Source organism: Chlamydotis macqueenii, chromosome 2, assembly GCF_036417535.1.
Source record: "Chlamydotis macqueenii isolate bChlMac1 chromosome 2, bChlMac1.mat, whole genome shotgun sequence".
Lineage (NCBI taxonomy): Eukaryota > Metazoa > Chordata > Aves > Otidiformes > Otididae > Chlamydotis > Chlamydotis macqueenii.
This window is the reverse complement of record NC_141557.1, coordinates 122,800,322-122,817,921: the sequence shown is the minus strand read 5'-3', so window position 1 is coordinate 122,817,921 and position 17,600 is coordinate 122,800,322. Positions and strand designations below refer to the sequence as shown.

At 39.7% G+C, this 17,600-nt stretch overlaps 1 protein-coding gene across 12 annotated transcripts in view; it reads right to left on the bottom strand.

Annotated features, from left to right (window-relative positions):
- CHCHD7 (coiled-coil-helix-coiled-coil-helix domain containing 7) overlaps positions 1-17,600 on the bottom strand; it is a 39,123-nt gene that overhangs the window by 16,014 nt on the left and 5,509 nt on the right. The gene's annotated exons all lie outside the window — the stretch shown is intronic.

Genomic DNA, 17,600 nt, shown 5'->3' with positions numbered 1-17,600 from the left:
TCTGCCTCTGCAGAGGTAAAAAGAGGTAGATCAGAGCTGTTGTGAGTGAGGGAGCAACAGGCACACTTCCTGAGGCAGACAGGAAGGCGTCCAAATCCACCCCCTTTTCAAAGTCTTTTAAACTAGTTTTTGCAATTTGTTATGCCAGGCTTGAGCTTTACATCTGAGGCCATGTAGTGACTTGCCTGCGCAGTACTTTCCCTCTCTAAAAATAGCAGACGTTTTATGGGGTAGCACCCTGACTCCTAAGAACCCAGACTAAGGAGACACGGGCATGTTCACATCTTTTTTTATTCACTCAGCCACAAGGCTAGCCTTTTTGCCATTATTTTTTGCCCTTTTTTTTCTTGTTTGTTTGTTTGTTTTAAAATGTCACACAGAAATAATGAATTTTTCACATCCAAAGGAAGAACTGTTGCATTATTTCCACTGTGGAGGCCTGTCCTGTGTTTTCTTGTTTACACATGCTTTTTGTCTTACTGTACTACAGCAGACAAAGCCACAAAGATGTACCATGAGTATCCATCCGTGTTCTCCACTTGAGTTATAGGTTGGTTTAGTTTACTTTCTTTTTAATGCTGTTCTTTTCATATCCAGAAAGAGCCCTAAAAGTACACATAGATCAAGGAAACAAGCTAGGAGAGATGTTCAGGGATCACACCATTCCTCGGCTGAGTATTTTGGAGGAGATAGATACAATAGAACAACAAATTATGCCATTACAAACCAAATATGGATTCTCTTAGCTATTTTGAAGCACCTGATCTGGACACTTTGAAATACAGAAAATCACCCTGAAGAAATCTACAGTGTCTGTTCTTAACATTCCTACATGTAAACCATTAGAGCTTCTGTGGTGACTAATGAAGTTCTACATTCATTAGGGCTTCACACCCACATATCCAGGGAATGTATCCACGGATAGCCATGTATCCATCCTGTTTTGGAAGACACCCTTTGCCCCAGGACTGGTCTCCAGATTTTATACACTTACAAATATTTTTAAATAAAAATTTCACACCAATAGATCTATTCATCTTTAAACTGTAAAACATATATAACCTGAACAAAGAATGACTTGAGGTGAGGAAGGGGCTCAGAAAAGGTGGTAGCTAAAATACTCTCTTGCGGAGATTTAAGGTCAGATAGTGCTGAAAGGTTGTGCTTGTTCTAACTGGGGAGGTAACTACCCTTCTTCTTCTTTCCCCACTGCGTAAGCAAGCAAGAAGCTTTGACTTTTGTTGGGATGCACTGGTAATATCTGCTAATCAGGTATTCGTGGCACTGTGTCAGTAACAACTTAGTAGCATTCAAGATTTCTGGAAATTCCTTGGCTCTCATCCTAGTACCACTCCCAAGTTGGACTCTAAGGAGACTTGGATGGAAAATATTAAGAACCTTTGTATTTTGTCTGCTTAGAGAAAGGACTGCTATAAATTGACTGCTGTTATCTTAGAGCTTTTTAAAGAAGACTGGCAAAATGGATTGATTGTAAATGGAGTACAATCCCTTAACAAATAAGATCCCTCTTAACAAAAGAAATTATCTTATGAGAAAAAAAAATAGTACCTCTGAACTTACATACATTATGCTTAACTTTAGAATAAATTTAATAGAATGCTAAACAGACAGCTTCATGAGTCTGAAGACTTCCAACATGAAAATGGCTGATGGTTTGAAAATGAATTGAGGTAGAAAGACAAAAAAAAAAAAGGCAAATCACAGGCAGTACAATGTTGATACTACTTTTTTGGCTTTAAAATTTGTGTGCTATCATGCAACTAAGCACACAGCTTAGCAGCGGCTTTGCACTGAGGTTGGAATGGTATTAGAGTACACAGTATTACCAGCTACTTAAAGATGTATGGTTTTTTTCAGACATTTGGATATCTGCGTCCTGCATGTGGTCATATTTTGGGACATTACCTCTGCATGTAAGAACCTCAAATAGCATCAAGTCCAATGCTATTCCAGACAATGGAATATTGTTTAATATAAAAAATGTGAGATGTTCATGGGAAAAATGTGTGAAGGAATGCCTTTGAGTACATCTCATATCTCTTTCTTGGACAACATGCTTATCATAAGACTCATTTGAAGGCTTATTTAGAGACAGTAAGTGTGATTATGTGAGCAAACCTAGCTCATATTGGGATTCTGCCACGTCCTTGAACCTTCCCCCACAAAAATGTTCATAACAATCAGACTTGTTCCAAAAATAAGAATTGATGGAATTACTCTTGTTCATTTAGCTTGGTCCTGCCAGGTGGCTTAGCTACAATGAGGAGTTACACCGATACATGACTTTGAATAATCCTCTTTGGCACTGTTTTCTCTACCCTGCATAACTGAGAATTTAACCATCAACATGCAGCCATTGCTTTGCAGGAGGATTTTGGCTCAGAGGACCCTGAGGAAGATGATAGGAAATACCTGTTGGGAAAGGGTGATTTGGCCAACCAGCTGAACAGGGGCCAAGGTACTGCTGCTCTCCACAGGGGAGGGAGGAGAGCTGAAGATGTGCTTTTCTTCAGGATAGAGCCAATCCCCAAAAATATATTCAGCCATACAACAAAGAGGCCAAAGTAAAAAACATCCAGCGAAATAATTGTTGCTGTAGATAAAGCTTAGGTTTTTTTCCTTTGCACTAACTAAATTCTATCCTCTTGATGGTGGACAGCCAAAGTAACTCACTGTGACTGTATTTTCTTCAAACTTCAGCCACTCAAGGAAACATTGCTGGTTAGACTAAGTAGTATGAAACTATACCACAGTAGGTGAAGAATGAAATGCATACTGGTTCTTGCCAAGGTTCACAACAGAGACTTTGAGATTATCTTCTTGCAATGTCTGCTTGCTTGTCAGCAGGGCTGGCTGGTGCTACTGTCACTGGGAACAGGCAGGTGGCTTTTCTTTGACTATTAAGGGAAAAAAGGTACCGATACTGAAAGACAGACTCAAAAAGGCCCATTGGTCACATTAGTTAAAAATTATTGTGGTAAACTAGCATTGTTTTGTATCTCTCAAACAGCCTCTGTTTGTAAAGGACATTTAGACTCACCACATAGTGACAATAGTTTCTCCATGTTTTTCTCCCTGGTTGGACACATGCAGTCCCATGGGGATGTAGAGCCTGACAAAGTTTCCATGTGGTTTTTAGTTTTTCTTGTCTTTCTGCACCATCACCAAACCAGAAAACAGCAATTTGAAATAGCACGATTTCAGAAGGCTTTTCTAGATCTCTTCTCTTTTTTAGGAACAATCTCTCTGGTTGGAAATATTCCACTACTTTCCAGGTTGCCAACCAGAAAAGTGAAACATCCCTGACGGGTATTTCTCCAACTACATTGTTCATGAGCTTTTCACCGATTGGTTTTCTGCTAGAGAAAGCTTTACAGCAATACCTGTGAAAAGCCCTTTCATGAACGAGCAGCTGCACAAGGAAGCTTTTATTAAGCAAAACCTCAACAGGGATTGTTGAAGTCCCAGAAAAATCTGTGCAACCACTTCTAATTGCTGCAAGCCTAGATGTGCAAGCAGGAAAATTCTCCTAGATGCAGAAGACCATTTCCTTGCTAGTCTGCCTTGGCAGCTCACTGTTGCTTGAGGAAATTGAGCCAAGCTATCACTTTTAGCCCTTCAGCAGGTGATTCACCAGCAGCTGAGTCATCCCTGGCCAAGGCTAGAACATCCAAAACCCAGGGAGGGGTGGATGGCTGGCAAAAGGAAGCACAACAAGCCTTCCTCCACTAATTCATGCCATCTGGGAGCGACAGCCCATAGGCCTGCAGCTTTATTTGCAAAATATTGTTTACAATTTTTATTACAAAGTCCTTAGGGAAAAAGACTTAATTTTATTTAACAGTTCATCATCACCACACAAACTGTTGTTCTGGATTCAGCCTCAGAAAACAGGAAGCAATACTCATAAGATTGGTTTGTCAGGCTCTTTTTGCAGACTTTTGTTTTAAAGAAGTCAAACAATTAGATGGGAAAATTGGAATTGAACCCTCTGTCATGCAGCTGGAGTCTTTTGGTGTCAGAGGTCTCTCTGGTGAACCACAGAGGATATGAGCTGTTGCATAGTCTTGACTCATCACTTTGGTTGGTGGTAACCCAGGCTTACACAGGAGGTCTCTTGGCGTCCTAACTGAACAGAAGGGCAGCAATTACAAATGGTTATCTGTGAGCAGATGCTGTGCGTTGCCTGCAGCTCACATGTCCCAGGGCATGCACATCACTTTGCTTAAGTGTGAAATTACATAGAACCAGGCATTAACCCTCCAGAAGCTCTTCCTTTTAACTTGCTGGGTTAGCAAATTTGATCAGGTCAGTGCAGGATCCAGCAAGTATGAGAACTGGCAGGAGGTTGAAGATGAGACTGTCCCCAGGCAACGGGATTGGGAACAGGACTCTCCCACTTGACAATGGTGAGCTGTTAGGCAGCTCAGCCCTACAATTTAACCCACATTACAACGTTTTGTTTACTGATCTCAGATACCACTTAAAAAAAAAAAAAAAAAAAAAAGAAAATCAGTAATAATTAGTTGCTTTCCATCTGTTGCCACCAAAAATTAAACACCAAATTTTGCAAGATAAAGGCACACAGTGGATTATTCATTAACCCACAGTGCAGAAAAAGCAAATTCAGACTGTGTAAAGCCATGGAACATTTGGCTACAGTCAAAATATGTCTCGAAAATCACTTCGATCTGTAGTTTCCACAGAGAAGGAGCATCCACAGAGAAGGAGCATCCACTGCACTTCCACTCTGACCATTCAGCCTGGGTTGAAAACAGAGTTTCTGCCATCAAGAGTGGGGGTGAATGGAGCGGACACACTTGTCTTCTCAAAGGAAAGGCAGACTTTGAATTTAACTCAGGACAAGAAAACTGGACTAGAATTAGGCTTCAGGTTCCCAAATCAGCTCAGTTTCTGTAAAGGAGCATGAGTGGAGGCAAAATATTTCTGTATCTTCTCTCCCTTTTTGCCCCGACTTCTCCAGACAGGAGAAGTTATTGGGGAATTTAGCATGTGGTACAGGTTCTTGAGGAACTTAAATGAAGGTGTAAAAACATCAGGAGTGTGGTATGAACACTTAAAGGTTAGGATGTGAGATCTGTCAAGTGGCTGGGCATTTCCATACTGTGACTGTAGCCTGAGACATACCCAGAGGGCCAACAGCCACAGGGAAGAAACACTGCCTAAAATTGGAGCTTTCCATCCTGAAAACCTTGTCTGAAACTCAGAGTGTTTTGGCCTGGGTCTATGAATACAAGAATCCTGTGGGGATGCCACAGGTCTACAACGAACAGGGCACAGAGTGCAGTGTTCCCCATCCATGTGCTCTAATGGAACACATAATTGGTGATCGAGGCTCCAGACTTTGGCATTTGCTGACTTGGAAACTCCGATATTACAGGTGCATATGAACACCTAAAATTTATTCAAAACAGTAAAGTATCTATGGCCTAGGTCTGCTTTTTTTTTTTTTTTAAAGCCAGATTTTACATTGGCAATAAAACTCCTTTTCTAGATGATTTTTTTTTAGATAAAAATATAGTTCTGTTATTAAATGCCAAATCAATTCTCCAAATATTCTCAAATATTTTTTTTCCTGTTCTGTTCCCCCTTGCTTGAATTATCCACTCAAATGATACTTAGCTTAATAACACCCAAATAGTTTTAAAAGGTCTCAAAGAACGGGGGAAAATACACTTGTAGTTTTGAGAGCTAAAATGTGACTGTTTCACCAGAGGGAAAACATGCACACGATCACACATGAACACTGACATGTAAATGCCTACTTAGATGTGTGATGGTTTCCTCCCTGCTTTTGTTGTGGGGTTTTTGTTTGTTTTTTTTTTTTTTTTTAGGGGAATGAGGCCTAGAAGTTTGAGCAATGTAGCCATTGGCACAGGTTTACTTGGGAGGCTACCTGTCTCCATTATAGGGTTGGAGATGGCCATTCCTTACATCATTTTTTTTTCAGCACAGCTGGTAGAACGTGGTCTGTGTGAGGAATTTGGAAGTGGGTTTCCTGCTCTTGGTTAATAAAATCTTAGCTGTCCTTCATAGCAGGGCAAAATTCAGGTCAGATATATAAGGAGCACAGAGCTACTACCAGATGTCTTTTTTTTTTCTCTCAAGAATTAGGTTTCTGTAGTAGCTGAGGAACAAAAGTACATGTTACATGACCTGGCTTATTGGGAATAGAAAAAAATTACTTTGGTTTCCTACTGTTGTCTTTACTGAAACAAACTGCACTAACTCTGCTGGGTGGCCAGCAGTTGTGGATGTTTCTTTCAGTCTCTAAAGGTGAAGCTAATCTTCAGCAATGCTGTTTGCTACACCCCCAGGTAAGTTGTTAGGAGCAGATGACACAGCTGCTAATGAGCAGGATGTCACACTTGCATCTCTCAAACAGCTTTGATTCTGTTTAGCAGAGAGGGATCATTTCAAAAGGCTATCCTCATTTACAGCAGCTTGTGAGGTTCATTTGGAAGAAGAATGTCTAAACTCCCCTGACACAAGCAGCGTCCTTACAATCTGCTAACAGCTTCTCTCAGATCCATCAGTGAAATTAATGAGCATCCACATGCATGAAAATTACTGGCTCAGATCTTTACGACAGATGATTGTGTGAATATGGATGTTTCAATAAATCAAGACTATTTTCTAGATGCAATGACTGAAGTGCCTTTTTTGGGTTATATTAGTGGATAATACTCTTAAAGAAATAGAAGTTAAAATGCAATAAGGTTATTGAAGGACAACTAGTTGGTGGCATTCCATTCATTTTGAAGTGTCTATATTTAAAAAAAAAATTTTTAGAACTTTTTTCTGTTGTCAGAGTTGCTGAACTTTAAAAACAATCAAATTGAATCAAAATATGCTTCTAATTTTAAGTAAACTAAATCAAAACTCCTTTTTAACAACAAACATGTGACTAGGAAGAAAAACAATATTTTTTTCAGCTTCAGAAACCAGGAAATGATGGCACAGTCTAAGGAATATATATATATATTAAGAAACAAAATTAACTTTGCAAGCAGATATCCTCACAACCAAATGCTAATATTTCAAAATAAAATTAATTTCTCTCTCACTTTGCTAACAAAACTCTTATTCTGGTGGCTGAAGCAGTGACATCTAATGTTGGTTTGCCTGATTATTTCACATCAAAAAAAAGACATATTAAACCCCATTTAACAAACTGAGTTGTCAGCATATGCTGAGTAACGAAGGTAAAAGTGATAAGTTGAAGTGGGGCAGTGAAACAAAGGGCTTGTAGATGCCTTACTCTAAGAAAAGTCATGCTAAGGACCTGCCTTCATAATACAGTGTGAAATTGTCATTTTGACAGTCTAGTAAGCTGTGTTTCACACAGGAGAGTGCTACCTACCCAGAAACAGCAGGATATTAAACAACTGCTGTAATGTAAGTAATGGGTATATAAACAAAGTCTTCCTATATACCCTAAAGAAATCAGATCTTTATCCGACTCTTTATGGGTCTGAAATAGGGAGGGGAAGGCTATAACCTTTTTTAAATTTAACTAAGTGATTTTAAGGTCATTTGGATAAACACTTTGTGAGTCAACGTTATCTGTGAGCTGCCTGACAGGTTCTGTGTCAGACAAAATCCAAAGCATGTGATCCGTAATGTCTCATCCAAGACTCACTGTGAAGATACAGCATATCCCAAATCCCACACACATCTTTCAGTAGAAAAAGTGATACAGGGAGGCATTTTCTGGCAAAAAAAAAAAAAATTCTCATAGTGCAATCAACTTTCTTTGGAGAAGTCACACTTAATTATAAAAAGTGCCCAACGTTTGTGGTTCTCAGTCTTTCGGGATACAAAGAGATTACTTGCTGTCCAGAAATGTTGAAATTTGTATTGAATATGGGCTTTTGAAAGAACTCTGCATATGCCAAAGCACCGACTACCCACCACAAGGGTTTGTGCATGTGAATTTAACACAGTGAATAGTTCCCCTTGTTAGAAACTCCAGAAACTACTGCGAGACTGGAAGCAGAGTCCCAGGATGCTTTCTGGTGTCATGACAGTTTTCTACTCTAGCCCCCCTCAGGTTTTTACTGCTGATGAAAAGCTGTGAACCAGGTATAGGAAATAGCTCACCTTTCTTTGGCTTCCAAGTTATGATTTTTCTGAGTTTCGGGAATGGGTTGTGTAGCACAGTATCACTCCCCACTTTAAAAATTTGGTGGAGGAGCAGCTCTGCAGTGAGCACTGCTGCTGTGCTCCCTGTGGAGCCACCCTCTTTGGGCAGGAAACCTCTCAACGCCATCGGCTCTGCTCCTTCCCCCCTCCAAGAACACTGCGGGAAAGAGATAGCTTAGTAAGCACCAAATTACACCGCACTAATAAAAATACATTTCTTGGCAAAGTACTTGATTTGGCCCCATCTAGATTGATGAAAAGCAGTTTATTAAGTTAAGTCAATTTGCTTACCTAAAATTTGCTGAATATGTTCTTGCAGTGCCACACGTCAAATGCCCTTTTACAGGCTTGTGCAAGAACATCTGTGAGCCTCCTGTGTCAGAAACATCTCATCAAAAGTATTAATCCCTTACTGAATAGAAAATGTTATTTCTCTTGGGTTGGTGCAGAGTCTACCACTGTGAAAACTGAACTGGAAACAAAACATGAGGAAAAACTTGCACATAAAATAATTCTCTACAAGTGAATAGCAATTCTAGACCCAATAGAGGATGCAAACAGAACCATAAATGAATCTGTTAATATTTTAAATCAGCAAATTGCTCTTACTTTATAAACAGTGTCAGCTTCTTACCACTCTACAGAGGCCAATTGGTAGCAATAATGAGCAACAAATGACCTCACTAGCACATTAAAAAATTAAAGCCAGCATTTCCAGATCAGTACAAAACAGGGCAGATCCATACCCATTTGGGTCAAACTGAGAATGAGATTCCCCTGACACAGGGAGCAGCTGGCTGTTTGCAAATGTCCAGCTTTACAGCAGCTTTTCCAACAGGCCCATCTCCTGCAGCTGCCAACTGGAAGAGACAGAGATACTGATGTGCTCTGCCAACTCCCAACTGGCAATTTTTCTACACCACAGAACACCAGAGCATTTTGTGAGCTCTTCTTGTCCCATAGCAACCCTAAAAGAGCTGAAGTGTTAAAGTATTTATTAACATAATTGATTCTCAGTGTTTGGAACATTAAAATTTAAAGGGCAGAAACTTGAAAATTGCTTTTAACGCACAGGTACATAAAAACTACCAGTGAGCCTTTTCAATGCTTTTCTACTCCTCATACATGTGTGCTTGCAGCACTTAATTGCAATGTGATCACATCTAGAACTAAAAAGACTGGCATACTGTCAAGATGACTGTTTAAACCGCCCAGCTAGAGATGACAGGGAATTGTGTCTCTAGGTTTTATCTGCCTGCCACCTTGAAAATCACACCCCTTGTGTACTCACAGCTTTGAATACCTAAGCCCCCTTTTCCAACACAGAAAGCCTTGTTTGACCTGTGACTGCTATGACTTCAGCATTTGCTCCCCATCTTTTGCTGCTCACTCACCCTATATTGTCCCTTCCAGCCCATGGGCACAAGTGCGGCTGCAGCCTGAAGGTCCAGCTAGGCTAAAAAGAAACAGCCCTCCCTTTCTCCTCATTTTCCCTTCGCTATTTTGCGGCTGGATGCGTTCCCCAGGCTAGGGTCCTGCACTAGCATTGACAGCGGGGATCACAAAGAGGCATGAGCTGGAGGGCATGAACAAGGGACTTGGAATGGCACTTGCTGAAGTGAATCATTGATAATACGACCATCAAGTAATACCCTGCAGAAAAATAAATCTCCTTCTGCTCACCTACACACTAGCAGACTCCACAATCACTCCCCAGGGCTGATGGAGTGAAGTGTTTATTCCATAAATCCCAGCAGTGTTGAGGTGCGGAAAGCCATCAGCACTGCCAGCACCAAAACACAAAATGGAACATAAAGCACCAGGAACTTCCAGTACCAAAGTGTTTGGTACCCACAAGCTCTAGCTGTCTGGGCACAGAGACACCTGACAGGTGAACAGGCCCTTACAGATCTACATTGTAAATTTGACAAAGCGGTTCTTCCATCCTGTATAAGAACACCCCAGGATCTTAAACTGTCATCTTTAACTTAGTTAAGGAACTGCTTTTGTTTACCTGTCAAGTAGAAGAATACTAAAACACAGCATTTGTTAGGCCATCAGTAACATCCATTCACCACTAGGAAGCCTACAGTCAAAATACTGAAGACTCATATTGCAGACACTGGACTTTAGAATCAGTCCTTTTATCTTCATTCCATCCTTTTGTTACTTATGCATTGAAGCAAGTACTGTATCGCTAATGTCTTCCAGTGCAGCAACTTTATCTGTTTTCACTATTAACAAAAGACAGGAGAAAATGCCACAAAACTCCTGCTACCCTACTTTTCACATGCAACCACATTCACTGAATACTGCAACAGCTGCACGCAACTCTAGAGCCAAGGACTGCTCAGGGGTCCATGTTTCAAAGCAAGAAAAATTCTGAGATTCATACGTGGCACAACTGAAAAAATATTACCAGCAGGCTATTTCTGTGAAAATATTGCAAAATCTTTTTTGACAAAACAAATACAATCTTTTATCACCAATGAAAAATGTTTAGATTCTTCACAGCCTTATGAGTGTTTGCAAGCTTAAGCTGATTCCCCCTATTTTACTATTGGTCTTTGTCTTATAGCTGTGAATTGCTTTTACTATATCCAGTATCTCTTTTCTATCTCGAGCATAATCTTTTTTGTCATTATACATCTTACTCATCTTGCAATTGTTTCCTATTTTGGAACAACTCTGAAATGTGGTTTTTAATCCATTAATACAATATAGTACAGTGTTATCTATACATAGAACACTGATTTTTGACAGATACTAATTCAATGTTGTTGTATGTATACATAACAAATCTGACCAGTTCCCAAACTGTATAGTTTGCAGCTATTTCTAACATCATCCAGCATTCATATTCAACTACTTTTACTGAAAAAAACAGTAAAAGAAATTTTTAACTTTCATCCCTTCCAGTTACAGTACATTTTAAAAGAGGGTTGTTTTTTAAAAAAATTGTTGTTACTTTGTATTTTAAATCTACTGATCCATAGCACACATTAACTAGTGTTTCGCAGGTGACTGAGGGCGATTATTCTTTATTTTACATAGCAATGGACAATATTGATATTCCCTGGCACAAAGGGCGTCTTGTGCCAGGAAATGGTCACATAGAATTATAGGAGGGCTTGGGGTGGAAGAGACCTTTAAACGTCATTTAGTCCAGCCTCCCCCCGCAAGGAGCGGGGACATCTCCAATCAGATCAGGTTGCTCAGAGCCCCATCCAACCTGGCCTTGAATGTTTCCAGGGATGGGGCATCCACCACCTCTCTGGGCAACCTGTGCCAGTGTTCCACTACCCTAACTAGAAAATTTTTTTTCCTTATATCTAATCTGAATCTACCTCCTTCTATTTTAAAACCATTACCCTTCATCGTATCACAACAGGCCCTGCTGAAGAGTTTCTCCCCATCTTTCCTACAAGCCCCTTTAGGTACTGGAAGGCCGCTATAAGGTCTCCCCAGAGCCTTCTCTTCTCCAGGCTGAACAGCCCCAACTCTCTCAGCCTGTCCTCACAGGAAAGATGCTTCAGCCCTCTGATCATCTTCATGGCTTCCTCTGGACTTGCTCCAACAGGTCCACGTCCTTCTTCTGTTGGGGGTGCAAAACAAACATGACATAGTTAAGGTGCTGAAGTACAGGAATTGTGACAGCATCTTTCCAAAAGCAAAGGCTGAATTTGAAAACCTTTAAGAAAAAAAGTATATTGGAGAAGGTGTAAATTTAAAATACTGAGTAGTGAGACATAAACATGAAGAAGAGGTAGTCAAAAGAAGTATGCATTTCTTTTCCACTGAGGATGTTAGATACAAGATGACCTTCTTTGCTATGAGATAAGCAGTAGAGAAAAAAAGCTAAAACAGAAGGCAGTATTTATGGTATTGTTTACCATAAAAGGGCAAAAACATTTTCCAGGTAAAATAAGGAGTCTGACGTTAACAGAACATGTGTGTTACATAGCAGCTTCAAAAGGCAGCTCATAGCTTGTATCCACTAGTGTGACCCAGAAGAAATATGAAACAGAAAGAGGAGGCAAGATGTTTTTGAAATTGTTTGAAAATGAAAACAGTGTTAAAGAAAATAGCAAGGATTGAGCAATTTTAATTTCTGTTTCAATTCTGTGTTCTGCCAAAGTCACTTAAAAATCAGGAAGCCTTTGCAGTGCACAGCTGTTTATCAAAGTAAAATAGGTAAAGAAGTAGCCCAAGGGTACTGGGACTTTTAAGAGAGAGTAATGAGTGGAAGAATAGCGCAATGTAATGCAAGATCTAATTTGCTAACAACTAGTGTCAGCACTTAAAAAAACCCAAACAAATAAGAACAATAGCATGTTGTGGAATAGCTCCAGATAGATTTAGCTAGATTAGGCTTTGGTCTCCAGATAGAATCTCCTAAAATTGAATGTTGTAAAAAACCCACACAGTCCTTAAAATATGGAGGCTGTGAATACAAATAATCCTTTGGGGTATGAAAGACCGAGAAGTTAATGCAAATATCACGATTTACTTCGCAAAAGGGGAAAAGCCTAGATATAGAAAACAAGTATCAAAGTTAATTTTAAAAGAATATTCTTAGGAAGAAAAGAATAGATGTATGCCTAGCTTCATCGACAGTGAAGATTATTAGCTTTAAAATACTCCACCAAAAGAAACCTCTGTCCTATCGATCAAAGAGCCATATCACCTAACTTTTCTGATTTTATTAGATATTACATAATAAATTAAGGAATTACTCCCACAGACAGCATCGGGAGAGAGTGTTTCGTACTAAATGGCCCTCATGTATCTCCTTAGAAGATATTTTTCTAGGGAAGGAACTGCTAATAATTAGGCCATCTGCCACATTACTTCACTATCAGAAATAAATTAAAATCTGTCATAGCTCTCAGCCTAACCAACTTGGGTATTATATTTACTGTTTCTCCAGTGCCACAGCTCTGTACAGCACTCTACAGACTAATATGAAACAGCAGGTTGCTGCTCAAGGAGCTGACAGCCTGAATTAAACACTATGCACCACCATACAATAAATGGGACTGAAAAGCTTTTTTTTGAGAAAGGGCTACCAGAACTTAAAAAAAATGTAAGGGAGATGCTTTCACTAGCTACCTACCTAGATAATCTTTGCTACCAGAGTACTAGAGTAGGGTTTTTTTTATTTATTTATCACAGGGAACTAGCTATAGAAGTGCATTTGGGGGTTGAAGGAGAAGATAGTCTTTGTAAAAGAACAGGCACTTGGGGTAGGGGGGAAATCAGTTGTGTGAGGGAAGTTGAGCAGGGAAGATATTCCAGCCAGAGGTAATAGAAATTAGCTTGTGAAAGAGATGACTAGGCAAAATGTAATTAGGGAGGATAAAGCTGTAGCATGAGACCTCCAGAATGAACTTTGAACTTCAGGCATGGATGGTGATCACAAAGTTACAAGGCAAGACGGGAAGCAGTGTAATTGATAAGAGAAAGAAACTAATATAGAAATCAGGACATTAAATATTATTGTACCCAAGGGAAAATAAAAATATCAAAATAATAATGCAATAGGAGAATGGTGTACACAAGGCAGAATATAGTATGAGCATGAGGAAGTCAAGAAGTTGAGCTTTTTGAAAGGGATGCCAAAGGGAGAGACAGGCAAGATGCAAAGGAATTTCAAGTTGGCTACATTCAGTTAATAGCTCAACGGTCAAAAGGGAAGGGAAGTAATAATGTGTGATTCAAGGACTGTTATACATCAGATGCCTAAAACCCCCAAATCCTCCAAAATAGATTGAGATAGGAGGCACCAAGACAGAAACCTAAAGGATGGAGAGGAATTACTTATTCAAAATCTGATGTGTCTTAGTTACTGCGTACATATGTATTAAAAAACATAGTAATGTTTTATTTTCATGACCCACTGCATTTAGTTAGTACAAATGCAGTACTTCCCTCTTACATCTTTTCTATCACATAGGCTGCAACCAAAAAAAAAATCGGAAGTAACATGCTTGTTTTACTTTTTATTGCTTTAATACTTACGGAATTGTTTCCTCCAGTTGCCTCAAATTCTTGCAAGAGAATAAAAGCCTGCCACTGTGTACCATTTTTCCAAACTCTTTTCATGCTACGATTACTTTTTCATAGCTATTTTGGAAGACTGACTTTAAAGATGCAGATACTTTTTAACAAGAGTTAAGGGCTGCCTCCAAAAGCCTTACAGCAGAATAACATTGTATACTCTAAATCCATCCCGTCTGTTCTGCAGAAGTTTTAGGGAAACCTCCCTACACACATACCCTTGGTCACACATGAGTGCAAAAGTTTTATGAGAAGACCATGAAAACAACTCAGAGCTGCAGCACATGCAATTCCCTGCCTTTCAAAGCTTCAGCTATTAAACTCAAAAAAGTTTCCAGGACTCTAGATCTAGAGGACTTTCTTTTAACACCCTTCAAGAGCACAGACTCATCCCAACTGCAGCAGCAGCAAAGTTCCAGAACCAAATATACAACGGCCTTGCGCAGTAGGGTAATGGGAAAGGTAAGATGGTAAAATGTACAGATGGGAGCCTGGACATTCACCTGGGTCTGGCAGAGAGCCTGTGGCTGCTGCTCAGTGCTCAGCTGTGATCAAATGACTCACAGCAAAAAACACTTTCAAGGAAATATTCCAAATCTTCTCAGGGTGTGCAGAACCCCTTATTTTCTAGTAGTGATTTAGACTCTTGTCCTCCTCTTCCGTTTCTGGTGTAGAGACAGCACCAATCTTCCCTTTCTCCCTCATGAATTCTGCTATCTCTGTGGAAAGCGGCTAAAAAATCTTGGAAGAGCCAGTAGTGGGTGGAGTGATTCTGTTTTCATGCAGTCTGTTGTGCAACAGCACCATCCAGCTGTCAAAAAAATAATGAAACATTAATGCCACTATCCAGATTTGTTCCTTGTACCACAAGCAAAATGAAGAATTACATCCATTAAACACAACATAACCCACAGCTCTTTTCCCTGCTTCCAAATTATATTGGTCCATTGTGTTATGCTTTCTGTGTTAGTACACAGGTGCATGCTTTAGCAAAACTAGAAATTCAGCTCAGTTTATTCCTGCCCAATAAGACTGGCAGGCTACAGCTTACCTCAGTTTTTCAGTGAAGTGTGGAATATAAACTCTCGGGTATGAGGAAAAGACCATTATCTTTGGCTCACAAAGACAGTTAATCACACTACAAAAATTAATAAGAAAAAAACCTCAACCATTTCATACATAAGAGTGCATGTTTTAGTTATTGTAACCAACCACTCTCGAGCTTCAGTAGTGAAAAGTAAAAACAGCAGCCTTCATTGAGGGGGGAAAAAAGATGAAAACTCAGACTGAACTAATGGATTACTTTTGAGAGGCATTATGATATGAAGAAAACTTGCTTTCAGAGATTCTTCATAAAGTTGTGCTCTTTAACAGTAACTGTAAGGCATATGCAACGAAATAAATGAACAAATGGCATTATTTTACAATGGATGACTGACTACCTGGATTAAATCCACAAGGCCACTGCTTAAATCGCCCTCAGTTCTTCACTGAGCTCAATTTTGTCGCAACACCTGCAGGGAACTTACCATGCGTGTCCACTGATGATCAGGAAGTCTAATATTAAAATACTGTTCTTGCATTACTCATGCCTTAGTCTGTCCTGTGATCCCACATTCTTGCATTGTTTGATACCTGAAAGTAGAGAATGCATCTCCTTTTCTGACATTCAGTACTAGACCTTTACAAACAGTACAAGGTTATCTATTAAAGCCTAAAGAGAAGTCAATCATCCTGTAGAAGAAAACAAAACCAGTAGAAGCTTTCCAAGTAAATATTGGCAGGCAAAAACTGTAAATGCAACAATAACCTAGGAGAAAGTGCATTCCTACACTCAAAGAAAACCTGAAAGGAAAATCTAGGATAAATGAGATGACTTTACGAACTTGAGCTTAAGCAAGGAAGAATCAGCATAATCACATCAAGGGGAGATGCTGTTTTTCTTGCACAGAACTAAACCAGTAGATTTTAATGGAAGCCCAGAACATAAGAGCACAGCAACAGGAAAACAGCAAGCACTAGAATAGTAGCTAAAGCCACAGGAGCAAAGAACATACCCAAAGATGACAAAGGTGCCAAATGACAAACCTGTGCCAAGTGGGAGAGAAGGTGCCTTTAGACAAGCAAGGCAGCAAAACCAGAAGAGTCCAGAGAGACATAGCCCTAAGGAAAAAGGGACAATCCCCAAAAAACTGCAGATGAACAAGATCAAATAAATGCAAGGCCAATGATGAAGTATTATAGCTAAGTTAGACTAATGAAAGCAAGGAGTTATCCTCTCACTAAGACAGAGAGCAGAGAACGCTAGACTTTCAAGAGGAGCTGTATTATAAAGTAATTGCAGGACTTCATTAGATCAGAGATAGAAAAGAGTTATTAGAAAAAAATAGTTACAATAAGAACAGACCAAAATGCGTGAATCAGTAAAAAAGAACTGGGGCTAAATGGAGGGTGCAGGGGGGAAGGAAAGACTGGTATGCAGTAGGGTATTGAAAGAAGATGGCAAGGAGGTGGTGGGCAAGAAAGAGCCTTTGAATCTATAATGAAAGTTTCTTCTCTGTACCACAAAAAAAAAGTTAGCAAAGTTTGAATTTTGAGTGCAGTTAAAGTAATTTAAAATAAAGAATCTGACGATCTTGATTGAAGAAAGTCTATTTCCCTTGCCAGAAACTGACTGAAGGACTTGTGACATGGCTTGGAGGCTGCACAGCTATGCTCAGAGAACTGCATACACAAGAGGCATAGAGTTACACATTCCAGTAACAGAAAGGGTATGATCAATCCACTTCAAAACTCAGATGTACAAGGAGAACAGACAAAAAGGCAGAGAAGGAAAAGATCTCCTTTAGTTACTAGTCAGGTCAAATAATAAGGGGAAAGGTGGAAACAGCATAAAAATCACACTAAGCATAGAAATAGGCCTCCAGTGGAAAGAAACAAGGCAAGCCAGACAGAAGGAGAAACAGGAAGCCATGAAGTCTTTCCAAAACAGTCTAAATAGAGAGACAACACTTTTACACCATTCTCCATGAGGTCAGCCAGAGTTCTGCCAACTTGATCACAGTAGGTCCTAAAGGATTTCGCATGGAACTTGAGCTCATGACAGTGGTTTTTCTATTTCACCACAGGGTGCAAGCTTTTAAGTTAGGACACCTGAAGGTACTAAAAGGTAAGAAAATGGTGTTTCCACTAGACAGCAACCCATTTACACTTACTAGCTGTTCAATTAAGGAATCAATCTTACTTAAGATTAGAGTACTCTTCAAACTGAGCTTCGTGGTCTTGTATGAATAAGCATTTCCAAACCCAGGGCTTCAGCTGTCCAGAGAGTCTTAGATAGACATACTATACTT